Source organism: Trachemys scripta, chromosome 3 (genome assembly GCF_013100865.1).
Source record: "Trachemys scripta elegans isolate TJP31775 chromosome 3, CAS_Tse_1.0, whole genome shotgun sequence".
NCBI lineage: Eukaryota > Metazoa > Chordata > Testudines > Emydidae > Trachemys > Trachemys scripta.
Window position 1 is genome coordinate 163924486 of NC_048300.1, and position 22248 is coordinate 163946733.

A 22248-nucleotide genomic window follows, 5' to 3' on the forward strand; every position below is an offset into this window, starting at 1 on the left:
TTCTCATTTACACAGGTCTAAGTCTGGCTCATCTCCGTTAAATGTGATGAATTCACACAGGAGCAAAAACAGTGTAAGTGTTTTAATTCTCTTATAGGTCTCTTTTGTATTGGATTTTATTCCCAATAGCCTGTGAATCATTAGTTGCTGCATGTGCAAGTATTGATACATGGCCTCTTGTATTTGCCATGTCAGCTTGAAAAGGAATCTCAAGGATTATTTTTTGGGAATTTAGTGCAGGTGAAAGATAGTGGATTGATAACTGAAAGTCTGTTCAGTCACAGAACAAACTCTGCATGTCCAATAGCAATGAAAACACCCCCACCCCACCCGGACCTTAAGGAGCTGTTTTTAAGTGTGAGAGCGCTGTTCAATCTCCATGCCCATTTCATCATTGCCTTTCTGCTGGCCCTGGTGCCAATTAATTGAAATAGTGACCTTTTTCTGAGGAAGCAGGGGTGCTTTGAGTACCTGATGACTGATATACCCAACGCATTTCACATCAACCACCAGACAGGCTTCAGGGGAGAATTGCTTGGTCACTTACCCAGACGAGCTATATTGGGACAGGTAACCTAGAGTGGAATGTCTGTCTCCCATTATCAATCCCTCAAGTCATCCTTGAGCAAGGTTCACCTAAATGATAGAACAAAAGAAAAAACAGAAAAGAAAAATATAGTTAATAATCAATATTTCATGAGATTTGTTCAAGTTTAGCATTAAACCCAAACTACCTTCTGTTTCTGTTCCAAGGCTCAACACAGAGGCATGGGCTAGAATACAGTTTATTTTAAGATCTATAGCTCCACTATACTCTTTATAATATAAACTCCAGATAAATGCTGTGCAGCGACAGTATGCTTACTCTAAGCCTGGGCTAAGTAAATTATTCCTTTCTAATTTAAAAAGATCACAGCATCACCTTTTTTATCAGCCACCTTAACAAGAAAATACAAAGCAAGCACCTGCAAGCATAGGGACTTGTAGAATCAGTTTAATGAATGAGAATATATATTTACACATGTCTCTTTTCCCTCCTCCTTCCTTACTGGTACTAATTAAAATAATTTTCTGCCTTTGACATGAAATAATTAAACGTTCAAGGACTATATTAGCTGAAATAGGGTTATCTTTTGCCCTATTGGTCGAGAACTCTATATAGTTCTAGCAGTTCACGCAGTTTGTATTTGCTGACAAATTCCTTCCTGTCAAGGATCATTCTGCGTATTGGGACTCTGACAATTCTGTATGATTAGGTTTGTGGTGCTAGAGCTTCCTTTTGTGGGATGTGTCTAAGGCCCATGATACCAACAAGGAGCAGCAGTGTTAGTTCAGCAATGTGATTTTCATAAACACAATTGTTTTATCTTGGAGATGAGAAGCGTTATGAGATGGAGGTAAGTATTACCTGTCTTGTACACTATAGCTAAAATACCCCTTCATGGGGTGGATAGCTTCTCACAAGGTACTGTATTAGTCTAACATACCATTGATTAGACTAGCTTTGATGGCACAGACTAGCAGTAGGAAATACTGCTGGTTTGCCATACCTAAGTATTTATGGGCTTGCTTCAGGCATAGTTCAGTATGTACTTAATAGTAATTTATCACTCTCATTTCAACATGGATCATAGGTCAGGCCTTCTCCCAGAAGCACATTATTCAACTAATGCTAGATCTTATATTTACCACAAGTTGTCAACAGTTGCAGGTTGTTATAGGTTACTGCACATAGCAGTACAGCATTTGTCAATTAAAGACTATTTTATTAATTTTGAGCACATGCATGGTATTGAATACCAAATTCTATGTATGTTTTCTTTTCTCTTTACACTGCATTGTATTTCTTCACACAGTCTCCCTGAGCCCACTGCCTTTCTTCAAGGGAGAAGAAGTGAGCTAGATAATATTCTTTCTCTTTCCCAGTTATGGCTCCATGCAAGTAATATGCAGGTTGAAATACATTTTCAATTAGAAAGTTATCCTATAAGTGGTGTACATTTCCCCATAACTACTTCTGCTTTGCAGCAGATCCAGGGAATTGAAAATGAGGAGGTGGTATGGCATTCGCTGAAGCACTACATACTAACTGATGCAAAGCCACACTGTAAGGGCAAAGATTGAGAAATTCTAGCAAGAATTGATAATAAGTAGTTCTAGCCAAATTAATGCTCCACTCTGAATTAGTGATGGGGACCAGAATACGGCAGTGAAATTGTAGTCTGCTAAGAAAAGGAGTGAAACAAATGAATCTCTGAGCTCAGATCTGAAGCCAGATAAAGAAACAAGTAGGAGAAAATGATTGTCTAAAAACATGGACGTAACAAACAAGCCACATATCGAAGATGTAAAAAATTAAAGAACTCCCAAGTATCTGTTTTAAGGAAATCTTAGTTTCTCAAGACAGCAGTAAATGCTACTAAACATAATGGAAAATAAACATCTTCAGTTTTTCATGTTCTTTTCTTTTTTTTCACAGCAATCCAACAAAAATACATCCTTCCTAAAGATAATCAATATTGTGAATGGAGTACAGAGGGATTTCTCCCACAATGCAATTCATAAAATTAATATAAGGGTTCATCTGTACAGTCATCCAACATGGTTCTGTTTTTAGAAGATAAAGCAAAGATATAATCAGACAAGATCAATCCCCTCCTGGCAGAAGACCCCCTCCCACTCCACCTAACGCTTTGAGGATAGAGAGCGGAGATCAAATACCATAATGACCCCTGCAACAACAAAAAAATGTGTTCTCCAATGGCTATTCTCACTGTGTTATACAGTTTTTAGGTGCCAGTTAATATCCAGGTCTGTATAAACTGTTCAAGATAGACTGTGGACCTGTATCCTTTTACTGTTTAATACAGACTTTATCATCTTTTGAATCAAAGATATTCAGCAAATAGGAAATTCACAACCTTCCACTTATTAGCAGGTTATATATCAACTATCTTGGACAATGTAAAACAAACATTTCAGCCAAAGTAATATATTGTACTTGGCCTGGCCAAATACTGCACAAAATTTGCTTTAATTATTTAATGCTAAGAAGATGTTCAAATACCACAGATCAGAGGGGTAGCCGTGTTAGTCTGAATCTGTAAAAAGCAACAGAGGGTCCTGTGGCACCTTTGAGACTAACAGAAGTACTTCTGTTAGTCTCAAAGGTGCCACAGGACCCTCTGTTGCTTTTTACAGATTCAGACTAACACGGCTACCCCTCTGATCTGTGGTATTTGAACATCTTCTTAGCATTAAATAATTAAAGCAAATTTTGTGCAGTATTTGGCCAGGCCAAGTACAATATATTACTTTGGCTGAAATGTTTGTTTTACATTGTCCAAGATAGTTGATATATAACCTGCTAATAAGTGGAAGGTTGTGAATTTCCTATTTGCTGAATATCTTTGATTCAAAAGATGATAAAGTCTGTATTAAACAGTAAAAGGATACAGGTCCACAGTCTATCTTGAACAGTTTATACAGACCTGGATATTAACTGGCACCTAAAAACTGTATAACACAGTGAGAATAGCCATTGGAGAACACATTTTTTTGTTGTTGCAGGGGTCATTATGGTATTTGNGAGGGTCCTGTGGCACCTTTGAGACTAACAGAAGTACTTCTGTTAGTCTCAAAGGTGCCACAGGACCCTCTGTTGCTTTTTACAGATACCACAGAGATGAGCTTAATTTAGATAGATATCTCTGGGACAGGGCTTCTAAATGTATGTGTCTTTAACAAGAGTAAATTTGAGCTGACAGTATACCTTTAAACAAAACATCATTCTGTACAGAATTTCCAATCAGAAATGTCCAGTCCCAGGATCTGTCACTGACTACAGCCAGGAGTTGAGACAACACATTGTTTCTTCTCTGCTTCTCTGCTTCTGGGGCAAACACCAGGGTCTTCATCTCTCTTAATATTGATTAATAAAATCAACAGGTATTAAACAGTATACATTATGTTATACACGAATAAGGTTATCGTGCCCACCAGATTGCTAGAGCTTGCACAGACTGACACATTTAGGCAGAGGTCTTCATTGGGAGAGGTGAGAAGTAATGCCACCTCAGAGGGAGAACCTAAAGTTATTTTCCCTCAAGGAGCCAGAATGTTCCCCAGGTGCAGTGGTTAAGAAAGCATTCTGATACTCCTCTTTGTGGGGTGCTTTGTGCTCACCCTTGTCCCTGTGAGGCTAGGTCTACACTAAGGGGGGGTGTCGATTTAAGATATGCAAATTCAGCTATGCGAATAGTGTAGCTGAATTCGGTGTATCCTATTCGACTTACCCCGCTGTGAGGATGGCGGCAAATCAACCACCGCGGCTCCCCCGTCGACGGCGCTTACTCCTCCTGACGAGGTGGGAGTAAGCGCGTCGATTCGGGGATCAATTTATCCATCTAGATGAGATGCAATAAATCGATCCCCAAGAGATCGATTTCTACCCACCGATCCGGGCGGGTAGTGTAGACTAGCCCTGAGACTGTCCAGTGTGTGGATGTAGGCACAGAGCCATGACACTGCTTCCTCTCTGCCCTTCATTGCTTCCTTTGAGGCATCATGCATCCACTGGGGAGTAACAACAGAGCAGTTCTTGCACTCCCCTGAGTCCAGGAACCAAAATTCTGCCCAGCCATTAAGTGGACTAGAGACGTGGCAGAAGGTACTTACTCTCTTTCCCACAAAATACACTTGCACAAGGACCAGGCACAATCCCACCCATATGAAACAGATCCCTGCCCTAAAAACCTTACAATGTAAATGTTAGTTATGACAGCCAAGCGAGGGTATAACATTCCAGGAGAGGAGAGGGGCAAGGAAAGTCGCCAGTTATAGATAGACAGATGTGGACATTCGGGCATACATACAGCGTTGTGGCGCAACTGACTGCATCTTGGCTCTGGCTTTGCTCTTATTTTATCTGAAACCGGTTGTCCATCTTTCATAAAGAACAGCATGTAAAGAGAATGGCATTGCTTCTTTTCATGTTAGAAGAAAAATAACAAGAATTTCACATCTTTAAAGTAAATTCACAAAAGGAGGCCAATTAAGAGCTCTGAAAACTGAAGTGTTCTATCCACAAGTCAGTCCTGCGGTGTGCTAGCTGCTGATTAGAGGAGGCATGGCACTGTAGAGTATATAAGAATATAAGAACATAAGAATGACCGTACTGGGTCAGACCAAAGGGTCAGACCATCTGGTCTGGGTCAGACCATCTAGCCCAGTATCCTGTCTACCGACAGTGGCCAATGCCCCGTGTCCCAGAGGGAGTGAACCTAACAGGTAATGATCAAGTGATCTCTCTCCTGCTATCCACCACCACCCTCTGACAAACAGAGGCTAGGGACACAATTCCTTACCCATCCTGGCTAATAGCCATTAATGGACTTAACCTCCATGAATTTATTCAGTTCTCTTTTAAACTCTGTTATAGTCCTAGCCTTCACAACCTCCTCAGGCAAGGAGTTCCACAAGTTGACTGTGCGCTGTGTGAAGATGAACTTTCTTTTATTTGTTTTAAACCTGCTGCCCATTAATTTGATTTGGTGGCCCCTAGTTCTTATATTATGGGAACAAGTAAATAACTTTTCCTTATTCACTTTCTCCACATCACTCATGATTTTATATACCTTGATCATATCCCTCCTTAGTCTCCTCTTTTCCAAGCTGAAAAGTCCTAGCCTCTTTAATCTCTCCTCATATGGGACCTGTTCCAAACCCCTAATCATTTTTGTTGCCTTTCTCTGAACCTTTTCTAATGCCAGTATATCTTTTTTGAGATGAGGAGACCACATCTGTACACAGTATTCAAGATGTGGGCATACCATCAATTTATATAAGGGCAATAATCTATTCTTCATCTTATTCTCTATCCCCTTTTTAAAGATTCCTAACATCCTGTTTGCTTTTTTGACTGCCGCTGCACACTGTGTGGATGTCTTCAGATAACTATCCACGATGACTCCAAGATCTTTTTCCTGATTAGTTGTAGCTAAATTAGCCCCCATCATATTGCATGTACAGTTGGGGTTATTTTTCCCAATGTGCAATTCTTTACATTTATCCACATTAAATTTCATTTGCCATTTTGTTGCCCAATCACTTAGTTTTGTGAGATCTTTTTGAAATTCTTCACAGTCTGCTTTGGTTTTAACTATCTTGAGCATTTTGGTATCATCTGCAAACTTTGCCACCTCACTTTTTACCCCTTTCTCCAGATCATTTATGAATAAGTTGAATAGGATTAGTCCTAGGACTGACCCTGGGGTAGCACCACTGGTTACCCCTCTCCATTCTGAAAATTTACCATTTATTCCTACCCTTTGTTCCCTGTCTTTTAACCAGTTCTCAATCCATGAAAGGATTTTCCCTCTTATCCCATGGCAACTTAATTTATGTAAGAGCCTTTGGTGACAGATCTTGTCAAAGGCTTTCTGGAAATCTAAGTACACTATGTCCACTGGATCCCCCTTGTCCACATGTTTGTTGACCCCTTCAAAGAACTCTAATAGATTAGTAAGACATGAGTGAAAGAAGAGTGTTACTGTTGTGGGCAATTTCTGTTGCTAACTCACTTGACTTATGTTTTTAAATATATGCCAAGGATGAGCAGAGTTTTGAGGGGTCACTGATTGGGGGGAGCTGTTATTTTTATAGATTGAATTCAAAATAAATAATAAAATAAACTAGACAACATGTTCAGATCTGGCCACCGCAGTGTGCGCTTCCCTGCACGACCCTGCCAATGTGCCATCACCCTGACCTGGAAGGACTATCTGGAACTCAGAACCTATTTTTTTTCAGAATTCCAATTATATAAAAGTGAACAAACTCTGTTCTAATTTTAGCCTCCCTAGTATTATCAGTTGAACTAACAGGATTGTGGTCCAGCTGTTTCCTTTTCCTGTAATATAGGACACTGCTATCCAGCTTGCTTTATAGCACTGTAATTTTGAAAACTAGACTAACTCTAAGTGGAGGTAAAATTCCACACAGCAGGTTTTGAGCTGTGTTTGCTGGCTTGCACTGTTCTGCCAACTGCTAAAGCTGGAATTTGCTTCTTGATATACCAGGGTAATTGTGCATTCTTCTCTGAAATAATACAGAACATAGCAAATTTACAGAAAGCTATTATGGGGTGACTATTTCTAGTAATTTATCATTCACAGAATGGCATAAACAAAAACTGACTAAAATGAGCAGGAGCTATTAAAAACAATACTTTTCTACTACATATTTTGTTCCTGAATAACGCCGAATTTATTTTACAATACTTATTTAGTAATATATCTTATTATTTTAAGTCTCTCAAAAGATTTAAACTAATCTATAAATAATCTTATTAGAGTTTTGTAAACTGAGCACATAAAACTGGAGGGTTTAGTCCAATTAGGTAAAATACCAATATGATTTTCCTTAGAGACAAGTTGTTGATGTGTCAGAAATGCATAAAACGAGTCTGGAAAACTCTCAAGGCTTTTTATCAGTAACACTTGGATTTATATGGACAGAACCCACATTAAGCACTATGTGGTTTTCATCAAAATACATCCAGGACAACTTTGTCATCCTTGGAATATCACTTTAGTGCCCAGCTAAAATTTGTCTATTCTAGTGCAGCCATTTATAAATTGATTTGATATTCTGTCCTGGTTTAAACCAAGATTGTTAGTAAGGTTTAGATGTAAAACCAATGACTGTTCCCAAGGAATGCCTGAGAAATAAAAGCAATGGGAAACCCTTCAGACTGCTACAGATTACTTTAAAATTGTTTGAATAAAAGAGCACAAGATGCTAAAAGGTTATAAAATGGCCAAAGTTGTTCTTATAAACTTCTGTTAAAAGAGGCAAGCATTGTGCTAATAACACAAAAAACCTCAGCATGAGCAATAACTATTTCCTCACCTGATAATATCTAGGAATACTGATTTTAAACTTTTTCATTAAAGTGCCTAAAGAGTTTGTATAGAAACACGTCAACAGCCTATTAAAAAGAAGATGAAGGATTGTACCCCCAAATACTAAACATTTCAAATACAAAGCATAACTATAATGTCCTAGGTAAATCCTGGCTGCTTTTTTTTTAATTGTTTTGTTTTGTTTTCTTTTCTTTTAAGGAACTGGTGAAGACAGCAGTGCTATGTAAAAAGCCAACTTTCCATCACGCTGGCACTCAGTATGACACTAACCTGCAGGACAAAGGAAAATGTGGTTAGTGATGTGATCTCTAGGGGACAGTAGTGCATATAATAAACTACCATACATTATTCAGGCCTAAAACGCAGTGGATATAAAGCTCGTGTTTTGCAGAAGAGGCTCAAGTCCCCATTGGCTAGCTATCTGAAATATAACTAATCGGAAGTATAGAACAAGAGTGCCACCTAGTGTCTGGAAAGGTTCATTCAAAGCTGCAATCCATGAGGTTTTCCTTTCTTGTTTCCTTTTTTTATTATATATGTAGGCGTCTAGGCATATATAGATACACAATCATTGTGGTTTATACTATAATTCATATTCTAGTAGTGACCACAGTATTTATGCACACACACAGTCCTGGGTTCAGATTGCTTACAATCTAAAAAGACAAGCCACATATGAAAGGTAATGGAGAGGAATGCAATCTAACTATGTACATTTTATATACGTTGAGCCATATTCTCAGATGGTGTAAATCGATGCAGCTAGGATAATTTGCAACAGCTGAATCTCTGGCCCTTTCTCTTTCTTTTTATTTTATTTTATTTTATTTACTTATTTACTCAGTAAATACCCACTGGTGGTACTCAACTGCCCCTCAAGCTATCTATAATTTGCTGGCCAATTTCTTTTAGGCATAATGGAGGAAGTGGTTTTGAAGAGGTATTGGAAGGAGTAGAGGGTAATGGCCTTATGTATCGGTTTAGGGTGGGGTCACGGCACTAGGGGATAGCATAGAAGAAGGTGCACAGATGGTTTTGGGAGAAGTGGACAAATGGGAATCAAGGCTGGACATAGATGAAGAGATCACTGATATTTTTTGCTTTTCTAACTTAAATGCATTATAGTGCTCCTTCTCTGTTTTAAAGCCATTCCTGACATATTATCTGGTTCCTGTCCCAAATTTAATTTAAGCATATTTTTATGTTTCCCTTTTATAATATCTACCTCAATATAGCATGCGAAATGTTTATTGTCAATAACAACCCTGGAAGAAGGGAGCAATGCTAAGAAAATATGCCCTGGGGAACGATGGTGCTGAAATCCATACTAATGCTGTTATTTCCTCCTGCAAATATTCTGCCTTATGCTCTCCATACAAATACTTAAGAATTGTTGATTGACAGAAGTCTGCATGAAAATAAATCAAAAACTTTTTTCTTTTTACATGATAATTTAAATGAACTCATATTGATGTTCTGATTCCTGTTTCTCCACTTTTGAATCCATCACCATAACACCAATAATGAAAAAGCACTGCTACTTTCACAGGTCTAATTATAAATCTCCAGAGAAAACACTGAAGTGGAATTTAAACATTGTCACAGTCAGTGATTTCAAGTCTGTTTGCCAAAGCTGAGCAGCAAAAGCAAATCTGATACAGTCCTGTACTAAAGTAAGTGCCGTATATTCTCGATCATAAGCCGGTTAGTTTATAAGCCGACCCCCACAAGATGGATAAGTAAAAATGGAATTTTTTATGACCCGTTCATAAGCCGACCCTATAATTCAGGGGTCAGCAAACTTTGGGTCCCAGGCCATCGGGATAAGCCGCTGGTGGGCTGAGATGGTTTGTTTACCTCGAGCGTCCGCAGGCACGGGACAGCAACTGGTGGAGAAATTTGGGGGGGGGGAGAAGGTGGGGGTCAAGGGAGCAACCCCTGTGACTACCCCCCACATGACCCCACCCCTAGCCCAGGACCCCCACACTCTCCCCATCCCATCCCTTCCCACCTTATCTGGGGAGGGCCACGGAGGATGTCTCTGGCCTGGCTGGAGCTCCTCCGGTAGGCTGGGCAACATGGCTGCAGCCTGCTCTGGCGGACTGGGCTGGGCGGCACGGCCGCAGCATGCTCTGGTGGGCTGGGCCAGGCAACGTAGCCACAGCCTGCTCTGGGCGGTGGGGATGAGTGGCATGGCTGCAGCCTGCCAGCCCTGGAGATGCAGCTTCTTCAGAGGCTGGGGGTAGAGCAGCGTGGCCAGAAGCGGAGAGACTTTGGCCCCACCTCTTCCCTTCTGGCTCTGCTGGCTGTGCTGCTGCTTCTTGCTCCCCCTGTTGGGGGGAGGGGCTGTGTCCCTCCTCTCCCTCTCTATACTCGTTCATAAGCCGACCCCCTTCTCTGGTGCTTCCCTTTTTTACTAAAAAAATTCTGCTTATGAACGAGTATATACAGTATAGTGTAAGTATTGTTGAAAAATCAGCATCAAATAATGGTTTCTATTTATTTCCACACCAGACTATATTACAGTAGCAAAATCTAAGATAATGTTCCAGTTAAACCAAGACACATAAAATGCAATCTGCCCCTTTTTTATGTATGAGCTTTATCCTTGGGAATCAAACCTGGAAATGTTATGAAGCTTTCCAATAATGAGGGAAATAACTGTGTTCACTCTAGTTGAGAAACATGATAGCCCTCTATCAAAGGTTTGTTAATGTAGAGATCTTTTTTAGTTAGTGACACATGCATTTACTGGTATATCCCATTAATCAAAGTAGCCATAAGCCTTGTTATGTAATCCATTTGAATATTTTGTTGGTATTCCTGATCAAAAAGAGATAGTCTTTCATAAATAATGCTGTAACCATAAATTGCTACAAGTCAAGGGCTCTACAATTTGCACCCCGATGAAGGGTCTCCACATGTTTTATGAAACATTTGTTGCTTCTTTACATTGCTATAGAAACTACTGGGCTCACCAGAGCTGGAGGAATATTTTACAGCAAACTATTTATTCAACAAATATAGCCATTGTGCCTGTTTGAAGAAAGGATGATCTTGAGATTATGGGACAGGACTGGGATTCAGAAGGGGTGGGTTCAATTCCTGGCTCTACCACTGACTTTCTGTCAGACCTCAGGCAAGTCACTTAATAGCTCCGTGCCTCGGTTTCCCATTTGTAACATAGAGATGATAAGTCTCTTCTAACACACTTTTTTATATCTCATCCATTAAGAATATAAGCTCATCTGGGCAGACTTTCTTACTTTGTGTTTGTACAATGCCTAATACCAATGGAGCCCTGATCTGGGTTGAGATTTATCTTGTACATTATTCAAAGTATCTCCATCTTAATTCAGAACTAGGAGTAATGGTGTAAAGATGAAGAAATAACAGTAAAATTTGTTTCACACATTCATCACTTAGGGACTATGTTAGTGGGAGACGAACAGCTAAAGATTTGGAGGTTCTGTTATTTTGTGATCAACATTCAAATGTTTGGAAATCTATTTGAAGCTTACCTTGCCAACCTCCTGGGTCTAGAAATTGGACTAGAAATCTCATAAAAAGAAACTTTCTGTAAGATTTCTTACACTTCTGGCTTCTAGGTAATACCTCAAGAATAACTCATCTCACTGTATTTGAGTATTTCTGAATCCTTTCTTAGTTAAGCTCAGTAAATGGAGAGACATATTGAAATGAACCAAAGAAATGAAACAAAAAGAGACTAACCTAATTTTTCACATATTTAAAAAGGCTTTTTTCAAGTAAAACAGAGCAAATGATTAGCAGCAAATAATTTGTTGATGAAATCAGTGTCTTTCTTGTCACATGATATTGTTTCTGTTCCCTGATTTGATGAGTGTCTTCTTTTAAAAGGAAGGTGGTTGGAAGAAGACACAGAGATAGTATGAATCTCTCTGGGAGAGGTAACAGTATTGGAAGAGGTAGAAGAAGAGCCAGTATTTTGTCCTTTATGAGTCCCAGGGACCTTGCTTGAGGCATTATTCCTAGAAAACGTTGGCTACCATAAAATGTATTGGCTTTATGCAGAGTTTAATTGAGGGCCATAACCTCAGCCGCTGCAACTGACTTCAATGAAGCTAAGTCAGTTTACAAGGATGCTGTGGCTCAGTATTTTTCCTGGTCACATCCATTCATAGAAGTAATGGATGGGAGCACACCATCCTAGCATGTAGTTAAATCCTCATCTGGCTCATTTCATTTTCTCTGTGCTAAGGATCTTATGAGGGGAGCTGGGACCCGGCCTCTGCTGTGTCAATCAGTGTGATTACTCCTGTGTGTGTGAATTATAATTCGTTATCCCAGAGCACTCTACAGTGTGAGTTTAGACTGCCATTTCTGTGAGGATTCATGCCAGCAAAACACCATCACCTGAATATTCATGGCAAGCAAACATTATGAAGATGTGAGTGTGGTTGAAGCAAATTAATTTTGACAGTTGAGTGAATACTCATAAAAAGGCTTCTGTTGCATTCACCCAGTTCTAATTTAAAATTTGGGGTAAAGGTTCAGGTCAGTTCTTACTCTGTCCATCCCTAGAAACAGACAAATTTCAGTTTCCTGCTGTGGTGTGTGTAAAAGATCCAGTTTATCATTTAAAATGCTAGAAATTGAAAGGTGCCTACCTACACTCTACAGCTGATTCTCGCTCCTAACCTGTTCATCCCCTGGGACTCAGAAAAGTGGTAGACCTTTTCACTTCACTCAGACTCTGCAGAAAGAATTAATCAGTGAAAACAAAAAGAAAATCCATCAGGCAGGTTTATCCTCTTCAAGGTTTTCTGCCTCTGTACTCATTGAGTCTTACTCTGAAAAGCATGGCCCCAGGACCTGTGATTACGGGGACTATTAAATACTCAGCAAAGAGCTGCCTCATCAAATAGAATGGGGGAAAAAACCTTACAGCTCAGAACTGTGTGTTAGGAAAATGCACAGACAAGTTATTACTTTATCATCATCCACCCACTCTATGCTGATAAGCATAACAGTATGTGTATGACCTTTTAGGAATAGGTACTCTGATCCATCTTGTGGGTCTGTTCAGATTTTATTTTACTTACTCTCTCTTGCTTTTTCAATATACCCCCTCAAGGCCTGTTTTCACAAGATAGCTATGTATTCAGGTAGACTATTTAAACCAACTTCCCCAATAACTTGTTCTCTGTGTTGGTAAAGCTTTGTATAAAATAGTTCTTCAGCATAATTCTCTTTTTAAGGGCCAGATCCTCAGCTCTGTAAATAAACATGTGATGATTTATACCAATGGTATATGATATGTGGTAAAGCAACACTCACATCTAAACATTTCAGTTTACAATGTTGTTGTAGTCATGTTGGTCCCAGGATATTAGGGAGACAAGGTGGGTGAGGTAATATCTTTTACTGGACCAACTTCTGTTAGTGGAAGGGACAAGCTTTTGAGCTTCACAGAGCTCTTCTTCTGGTCTGGGGAAAGTAACCAGAAAGACTCTCAACAATTTAAGGAAAATAAAGACACAATGACAGCATGCTATTTTCATGGAAATGTATTTCCTTTTTTAAAGATAAGCAAGAAAGAGGGAGGAGAAAAGATGGCCTCATGGTTAAGGCACTGGCATGGCACTCAAGAGCTGTAAACTCAAGTCCTGGCTCTGTCACAGACTTCTTATCTGACCTCACAGAAGATAATTAATCTCTGTGTCTCTGTCTATAAAATAGGGATAATAATATTTCCCTACATCAAATAGGTGTTGAGAGGATAAATCCATAAAGATTTTGGATGTCCTTCATGTACTGATGAGTGTTATATAAGTTGCTAGGTGGAACCTTGTTTTACAGAGGAGTATCTAGAGAAGAATGTGCTGCATTTTAATTGGCACCTTCCACACTTACATCTTGTACAGATCAGCTGCATTTTAAAAAAATTCAGCTTGTAGGACAGATTTTCATCAGTGATATTTCAAAATCTGCTTCTCTGAAATAAATGTAACCTTAGTTTTTATTAAAAAGCGAATTAAACAAATGGAAAACAATATCATCTAGCAATTTAAGGAACAGATTGCAAATGAATGTTTCATGTTTATGATACTATGAGATTCTGTATTAACTCTTAGTGAAAGTTAAATTTATAAAATATTCAAATACTGTGGGCAAATTAATCCCTGCTGTAACTACTATGTTGTCTTCAACAGAGTTACAGCAGAGATTAATATGGCATGATATGTTTTGATTTGGATTCGTATGTGTTAGCCCTTAATATATTTCTCCGTATCTCCAAGTGTGCTGATAATACTAACTGGACGAAATTTTATTTTTGGGAACTGATCACTAGTTTGTGGCTTTAAATTCCAAGGCTAAAAAATATGATAATTTATTATTTGTTCAGAAAATAATTTATAACATTCCAGAAAAATATGTCTAAAAACATTTAATCCATTCAGAAAACAGACTCGGATCTTAAAAAAAATGTATGAAACATTTATTCTCCTGTAGGCAGTGACCACTTGGGGTGAATAGAGATGTAGAATGTATAGGATCTTTGGGTGGAGGTGAGAGATCCACATTAATTGTTTATGAAACTTCTCTATGTCCCCTACTGATATTTGTCCACTAGCCTTGCCCAGATATAGATAAGCTTAGCTGGGGTAGTGACAGTCCAGTGTAATGGGGTTGAGAGACCCATGTGTAGTGGGATCTGAAACTATAGGAAGTATTTTAAGAGGTTTATAACCTGGAAAGGTAGAAGCTAGAGAGGCTTTGTAGGATAGTCTGTTTTGATGAGGAGTTGTTCTTGGTTGCGTTTAGAGGTTCAATATATCTGTGTTAGGATATTTTTAATTGTCTCTAACTTGCCCTGGAAGTATTTATTCAGGTTCCCAGCTCTGGTGACTGTCACATCTCTAACCTGCTTTGGTTGGCCAAATGCTAAGCTACACAGCTATGTGCTAGGGATATGGGGAACCTAGACAACTTTAATTATGGGGGCATGAGCTCCTCTATTCTTCCAGGTAAGCAGAGCAGAGTAGGTATTGTGCAGAAACCAAGGGCAAGATGTTTACGCTTAATGTCATTTGTCTCACGTTTTGAATCTCAAGAACATGAGGTGTCAGTGTCTGGCTTGTCTCTTCACGCTATTAAATGCCCTATACAATCAGCACCATTCACAATTTGATTGAAACCTCTGACTCTGTATGTACTACTGAGACTTGATTAGATGGCACTGCAGGACCACTGTGTAGTAGTATCCAGACAGGTATATGGTTTATCGTTAGTTGACATGGCATTGTGGAGGTGGTAATTACCTGATTGTCACAGACCAACTATTCTGTCCTTACATTTGAGATTGAGGCACGCTGGAACAGAGCCCAGATGAATTACATTTCAGGGCATGCTACAAAGTTAACTATTTTCCCTTGGGCACTTTGAGAGGGGGTGAATTAATGGGAGGGAGGCAGAACATGATCTACTGTGAGTTGTCTATTCAAATTGTGATTGTGGTTTTTTGCATAAGCAGTCAGTAGGCAGATCTATTTTGTGAGTTTATACTTTGGTATATTTTAATGTCTGTTAAAGGTACTTTGTGCCAGTGATAAGTGCTTCAGATGCAACTGAAATAAATAAATGGAGACCACTGTCTGACTATTTAACAGTGCATAGTTATAAAACTGCATTTATATTAGCTGGGAATAAAGCTAACTTACTAGTACAGTGATTTTCACTTAATTTGATCACTGGTTAATTTGATCCTCTCTGTTGTTTGATCTGCTCTCCAGGAACCAAATAATTTGCATTGATATGTATTGTATTTTTTCGCTGCTTATTTTGCTCATGTCCACTTCAGTTAATACTAGATACTTCAATCAAGATCGATTGAATCTGCCCCAAAACAGAAGAGTAATCATATTGCTTACAACATAAATATTGACCTGTATTGTGCTTCTTTTCTATTCTCCTTCTTAATTTTCCTACACTGGCAAGTTTCTGCACCACAAGTTATACCACTTTTATTAAAACGCTGGAATTAAACCACTGTTGCGTGTCAACACTGTGCTCCTTGTGACGCTGGAGCACATCCACATTAGCAGCCCTTGCAATGGCAAAGACAGCAGTGCATTGTGGTAGCTATCCCACTGTGCAACTGGCAATGGGAAAGGTTTGCAATGCCTCATGAGGCAAGTACAGCATCACATGATGCAGGTTTCCCAATCCCATTGATCCATGGGCATCCCACTATATTGGCAGCTGCTTTTCAACTGAAGTCGAGGGGAGGGCAGAATGTGTGACAGGGAGTGTGTGTGTGTGTGTGTGTGTGTGTATGGAGGGGGGGAGAGATACAGTGTGTTTTGGGGGACAGAGAGTGTGTCAGCATGCTGTCTTGTAAGTTCAGAAAGTGGCACAAAGCAACCAGTCCTGAGACAGGGGGAGGGGGAACCCCCAACATCAGCCCCCGCCTCCTCCCTAGGCTCTCTGAACAGCAGTCTCTCTCTCACACACACACACACACACACACACACACACACACACACACCTGCCTCTGTGTTCAACAGCACGAGCATTCTACATTAATGGTTTGCTTTGTGTCCTGGAGCAGATCAGCACTGCACACAACAGCCGTCAGAAATGGTGCTTTGAAAGGGGAGAGGTGCATGTCTCCAGGGCAGCCAAGTTCAAAACAATGAGCAGAACAGTCACTTGAGGCATTATGGGATAGCTCCAGAGGCCAATTACAGTGCAGAAAGCAATCAAGTGTCTATACTGGCAATAGAGCGCTGGAGCCTCTGCACAAAAAGCATTACGACTCTAGTCGAGGTGGGGTTTTTTGCAGCCCTGCAACTGATGAGTTTCTGCACATAAAGTGACTTGGCAGTGTGTACACATCTGCAATTTGAGCACAAAAAGCTGCTTTACTGTGCAGAAATTTGCCAGTGTAGACAAGCCCAATGACATGAAATTAGTAGTTACATTTGAGAGAAGCTGGAAACTAACATTTCAGTGGCACCTACATCCTGGCCAGACATTTATTTAAAAAAGCCATTAGTCTTATTCTGCTCCTACTTGTACTGGTGTAAAATAGGATTAAATCCACTGAAGTCAATAGAGCTACACTGGTATAAAACTAGTCAGGCCTTCAGACCATTTTCCCTTGACTGATTTAGCAGCACGCAGTGTGCTTGTTATATATGACTGCTTTTAAATATAAATGTTAATATTTTTGTTTGCTCACATTATTTACCAACATGCATTTTGAGAGTCCTAAGCCCTGCTGGTGGGCAAATCAATCACTTAATATGATCAGAGTAAGACAAAAGCAGAGGATCAAAATAACCAGGTTCCACTGTTAATTTCCAGCCACTGGCAAAGAGATGAGTCAGCAGCTACAAAAGGTGGGGGTGAAGAGAATTAAGGTAATGATGACAGAGTATTAAGAAACCTTTTCCTCCATTAATACACAGGGGCTTTATGATGGCATTTCCTATTAAAAGGAAGTGATTCTGCTGTTCATTGATCAGTCACTGCACTGTATTTATAAGAAGCAAATATGAAAACCATGATCCTCTTCATAGACACAAAATCACCCACCTCAAAATGGGGGAACCCTAGAAAATTCCCCTGAGGAGTAATGGAGAGATAAGGCTAGATTTTGCTATGATATTCACTGTTAGAACAGCTGTTGACGGAAGACACCAGGGTAAAGTCAAACGGCCACTCAGCAAAGCTGAAAATGTTTGATGTGCAAAAATGAATACTTTTAATTGAATCGCTGCTCTAATATTATACTGGTTCATCCTTAGGGTTAACCACTCAATGGTTACATATGTTTGTGCAGCTTGATTATTGGCTTTTATTACAGAATTACATTTGTTAGTGAGTAACTGCCTTCATATTATAAGGGATGGGCTAGTATATTATTTTGAATGGATGATATGCATTTTGTATTTTAGTAGCATTCTAAATTATGAGATTATAGAAAAACACCTAGATTTTGAGATGGGCAATTTGTCATTTTATAACATGAGGTAAGTAAAGGAATATATATAAATAAATGTCTGAGAGAATGAACTCTCTTTCCATTTTAATGTTAAGGGGTTCTAACCTATTTTTACCTTAGAACGTTTCCCATTCCAGAGAAAATGAGAAATGCAACAATCTACATCTTCACTTTGCCAGATGTTTTGGGCAAAAATAATCATCTCAGTGAAATTTAAATTTTAAGAACATCTCTTCCAAACAGTGAGAAGTGCCACTGGCTTCCATAGAGAGGATAGATGGTCCTGTGTTTAGGGCATGGCCCTGCGGCTTGGAATACTTGTCTTAAATTCTTTGCTCCTCCACAACTTCCTTTGTGACCTGGGGCTAGTCACTTTGCCTCTCTGTGCTGCAGTTCCCTATCTGCACTTCTTTACCTCCCAGAAGTGTTCTGAGAAGATTGTCATCAGAGCTCAATGTTCAAGTTCCATAACCTGAGGACAGCCTCTGTACCATGAAGGCTAGCCATGGTAAGCCACCCTCCAAAGGTTGAGTTGGGCATTCTTCCACTGCGTGAGTAGTTATCTACAACACCGCCCCACAGTCACAGCATGGAGAAGGAGCCAGCCCAAGCCAGTGCATTGTTACAACAATTCTGGATGAGTCAGAGATTAGCCTGTTGAGCCTTGTCCAGTATCTACAACCATATGGTCAAGGAGGCAGGTGCAGAGATGGACTCCTGAATTTACTTAGTATGTTCAACTGTTGTCTGCTGATGCTTCCACTCTGTAAGAATGTAGTTTTCAGTCCCATGACAGTGCTGATCCTCCATGCATGGTAAAGGGTCAGTAGCATTCTTGTCCAGGAATGCATAAGCTGTCATAGCAACAGGGTGTCATGAGCTCAGCTGTGGTGCCTACCCCAGTTTGCAGGAGTGGAATTCCTCCCCGGAATACAACCAAACCTTTGAGTTGGCTCAGCGTGTTATGTCCTATCTGAAAATGGAGCCTCAGTCAAACCGAGATGTAATAGATTGGTTTTCTCTGTCACAGCTTTCAGGCAGAAAACAGTTCTGGCATCTCATCAAAGGTCTGGTGGAGTTCTGTGTGCTAACACATACAAACTAGAGGTTGAATAATTCAAGCAGCCACTAATAATATGACTGGCCAAATTGAGTTCCGTGTTGACAAGCTGAGTGTGGCAAATGTGGCATGGGCAGCTGGTGAAAATATTCTTGCGGGGGGTGGGGAGGTGAGCTTGCCTCACACTCTCCCTGCAGTGGTGGCTCCTGTCCCACTGGGCTGGGCCTGACTCCCTGATCCAGCCAGTTGGCTCTGGCTGCTCACAGATTCAGAGGAGCTTGCCATAGTGTCATGAGTGGCCTTGCACAGATGGGGCCCACTGTCCCTTTCCTGGCCCTGGCACCACTGGACACAGGTCTTTATGATCTCTCCCCTCCACTGGAACTCTCCTTCCTCCTCCCAATCCCCTCATGATCTCCCCACCTCCCCATTCCCCAGGATTCCCCTTCTAATCACCTCAGGTTCTCTCCTGCTTCCCTGGGACTCCCCTTCCCACTGCTCCCTTCACAGTCTGAGAAAAATGTGTATGCAGATGACATGTATTGTTGACACTGGAAAATATTTCCATAGAATTGAAGGGAATCCAAGACACGGCTATTATGACCACTTACTTCCAGTGACAAAGACTAATTCTTAATGAAATCAAGACATGATCCCAACCTTTCTCAGGACTCCCTTTCTCCCCTCCAGCCCCTCAAGATCTCCCTCCTCCCCCAGGATTCTCACCCTGTCCCAGCAAACCTTCCCAGGAAGCACAATTCCAGAGCCAGGAGCCAATGGCGTTCCCTCCTCCTATGACTCCCTACCCCACCTCTTTCCTGGCCCTAGCACCATCGGACACTGGGCTTTGCCACAGCTGGGCAGGAACGTGGGTGGCGGGGTGGTTCATAAAACAGATTTGTGGGGGCTGAGTCCCTTTAGCCCTAGCCAGCCACCACCTATGGATTGTGCCCCCAAACTGCAGAACAGAATTCAACTGGAGCAAATACCAGGCCAATACAGATGTATGAAGGCCTGAAGAGTCTGTTCCCCAGAAGGTTCCCAATAGTTTTCATATTAAGGTGGTATGGGAATAGATCTTCATTTTCAGGTATTCTGGGTGAGGATGGTGTATCAGACTACTGTTGAGTTTTACTCCCAAATATACGACAAATAGTTGGAATGGCAGTAAACATCCTTGTACATATACTGAGATGTCAAGACAATTGTTTTGCTGGAAAGTAGATGCCATTGTCTCAGTTCCATTAAGAATTAGTCTTTGTCACTGGAAGTAAGTGGTCATACTAGCCATGTCTTGGATTCCTTTCAATTCTATGGAAATCTTTTCCAGTGTCAGCAATACATGTTATCTGCATACACATATTTCTCAGCCTGCATTTCAGGAAGGTCGTGTATGTATAGACTGGGGAAAAAGTGGATCCAAAGCTGACCTTGTGCAATTTCGGGAGAGAAATTAAAGACTGTGAGGCACTCAGATGCTATAGTAATGATCCAGTAATGATATGCCCCTTAAATAGACTGTGGGCAGTGTGGACTCACATGGACCCTTCAGGTGCTCACGGAGGGAAGCAGTTTTATCCCTACTATAAGGCTATCAGTCTCTGTGGGCTGATGCCACTTTGTGGGTGTGTATTTCACCCTGAGGAGCATCTGAAGAATGTAGCCCTTGCACTCTGAGTGCAGAGGCTGCCATTGTCCCAGGTTCTTGCAAGGAAAGTATGAACAGAGGGGAGAGAGAGCTCTTTGTGTCCTTCCAAAGTCATAAGAACATAAGAATGGCTATACTGGGTCAGACCAAAGGTCCATCTAGCCCAGTATCCTGTCTTCTGACAGTGGCCAATGCCAGGTGCTTCAGGGGGAATGAACAGAACAGGTAATCATCAAGTGGTCCATCCCCTTGTCTCCAATTCCCAGGAACAATCTGTCCCAGAGAGAGAATTGAGCAGGGGATAGAAGAAGGTAGATCTGATGAATACAGTAAAGCATCACTTACATACTGGGAAACCATAACTATTCCACCTGTGGTAACTATCCCTTAGCCAGCCCATAGCATCAACCTTGTGTGATTACTAGAGATTCAAATAAAAGTAGATTTTGAAAGCAGATTTGAATGAACCAGCATTGATCTGGTGATATTTAAAAGCATAATATTTAGTTATAAAAAGCATCCAACGAGTTTAAATGCCTGAAAATTATGTATCCGACTAAATGATAAACATACTAATTAAAATGTGTTCCTCTGAAATTAATTGAAAGGTTGATTAAATGTTATTGCAGAAAATATTTAAAGATTAAGTACCCTTGTCATTACTACACTGCTAAGCAGTGACACAGAGACTGATTGTACTACAGCTGAAGCCAATGATAAAACTCAATGGGAGAAGGATCAGATCCACAGTGAAGCACTGAGACTGCGCTCCTTTGGAAGAACACTTTAGTTTCCACTTGTCTAGAGAATAAAATATTTTATTTGGCTGCATAATACAGGACATAATGTTACGGTAGGGATTCAAAATGTATGGTACAACATTATACTGTAGAACTCCCCTTCTTCCAAGTAGGTGTCATCAATTTAATACTTGGAAGGAGAATGAAACTAATAACTGTATTCTGATAACTTTATTCACCTTTAGTAGTACCTTTCTCTGAAAGCCATCCCAATTATTTTGGTGTGACTACTGGCAGAGGGCAAAGTACTACTCAATGGCCCAGATTCAGGACAGGAAGCTTAAGTGCTATACTGCATAGGGATGCTTTCCTCACTCTTTGGCAAGGGTGGCAGAACTGGACTCTAATTTCAAGCTAGATCACACTTTTAATGTACAGCCAATAATAAGGGGGCAATGAGGGCTGCCCAGCCCCTGTTAAGGGCTTTACATAAAGAATTGGATACAAAAAGCCATTTGCTGTACACAAGTTGCATTGATCCTATTACAATCTGGGAACACTGCTACATATTTTTGACCATCATCTTTTTGTACCTTATCTATTTATATGTATTATAAGACATCTCTGAGCCCCAGGAAAGCAGCAGGACCAATGTCTTTTTCATGATCAGACAACCCTATTAGGTTATTTGTATTTTTAATACTTCTTGTCATTATTTATTATTTGTATTACCAGAGAACCTAATCACCATCAGGGTTCCATTTTGTTAATCAAAGAAGCCCGTGTTGAGACTAACAAGTTCAAGATCAATTTGCTTCTGTGTCCAATCAACATCTGGTTTTTCATTTGTTTGTTTTCATGTTCTGAATTTTACTTCATCCAAT

The 22248-nt window shown here is 40.3% G+C and overlaps 1 long non-coding RNA gene across 1 annotated transcript; it reads right to left on the bottom strand.

Moving 5' to 3' along the window:
- Positions 1–351: 351 nt before the first annotated feature.
- Positions 352–5274, bottom strand: LOC117875247. Its single transcript, XR_004645235.1, has 3 exons — positions 4875–5274; positions 3773–3921; positions 352–636 (listed from the first exon to the last, which is right to left on the bottom strand). It is a non-coding gene; the product is annotated as an uncharacterized LOC117875247 (long non-coding RNA).
- Between the last annotated feature and the right edge of the window lie 16974 nt (positions 5275–22248).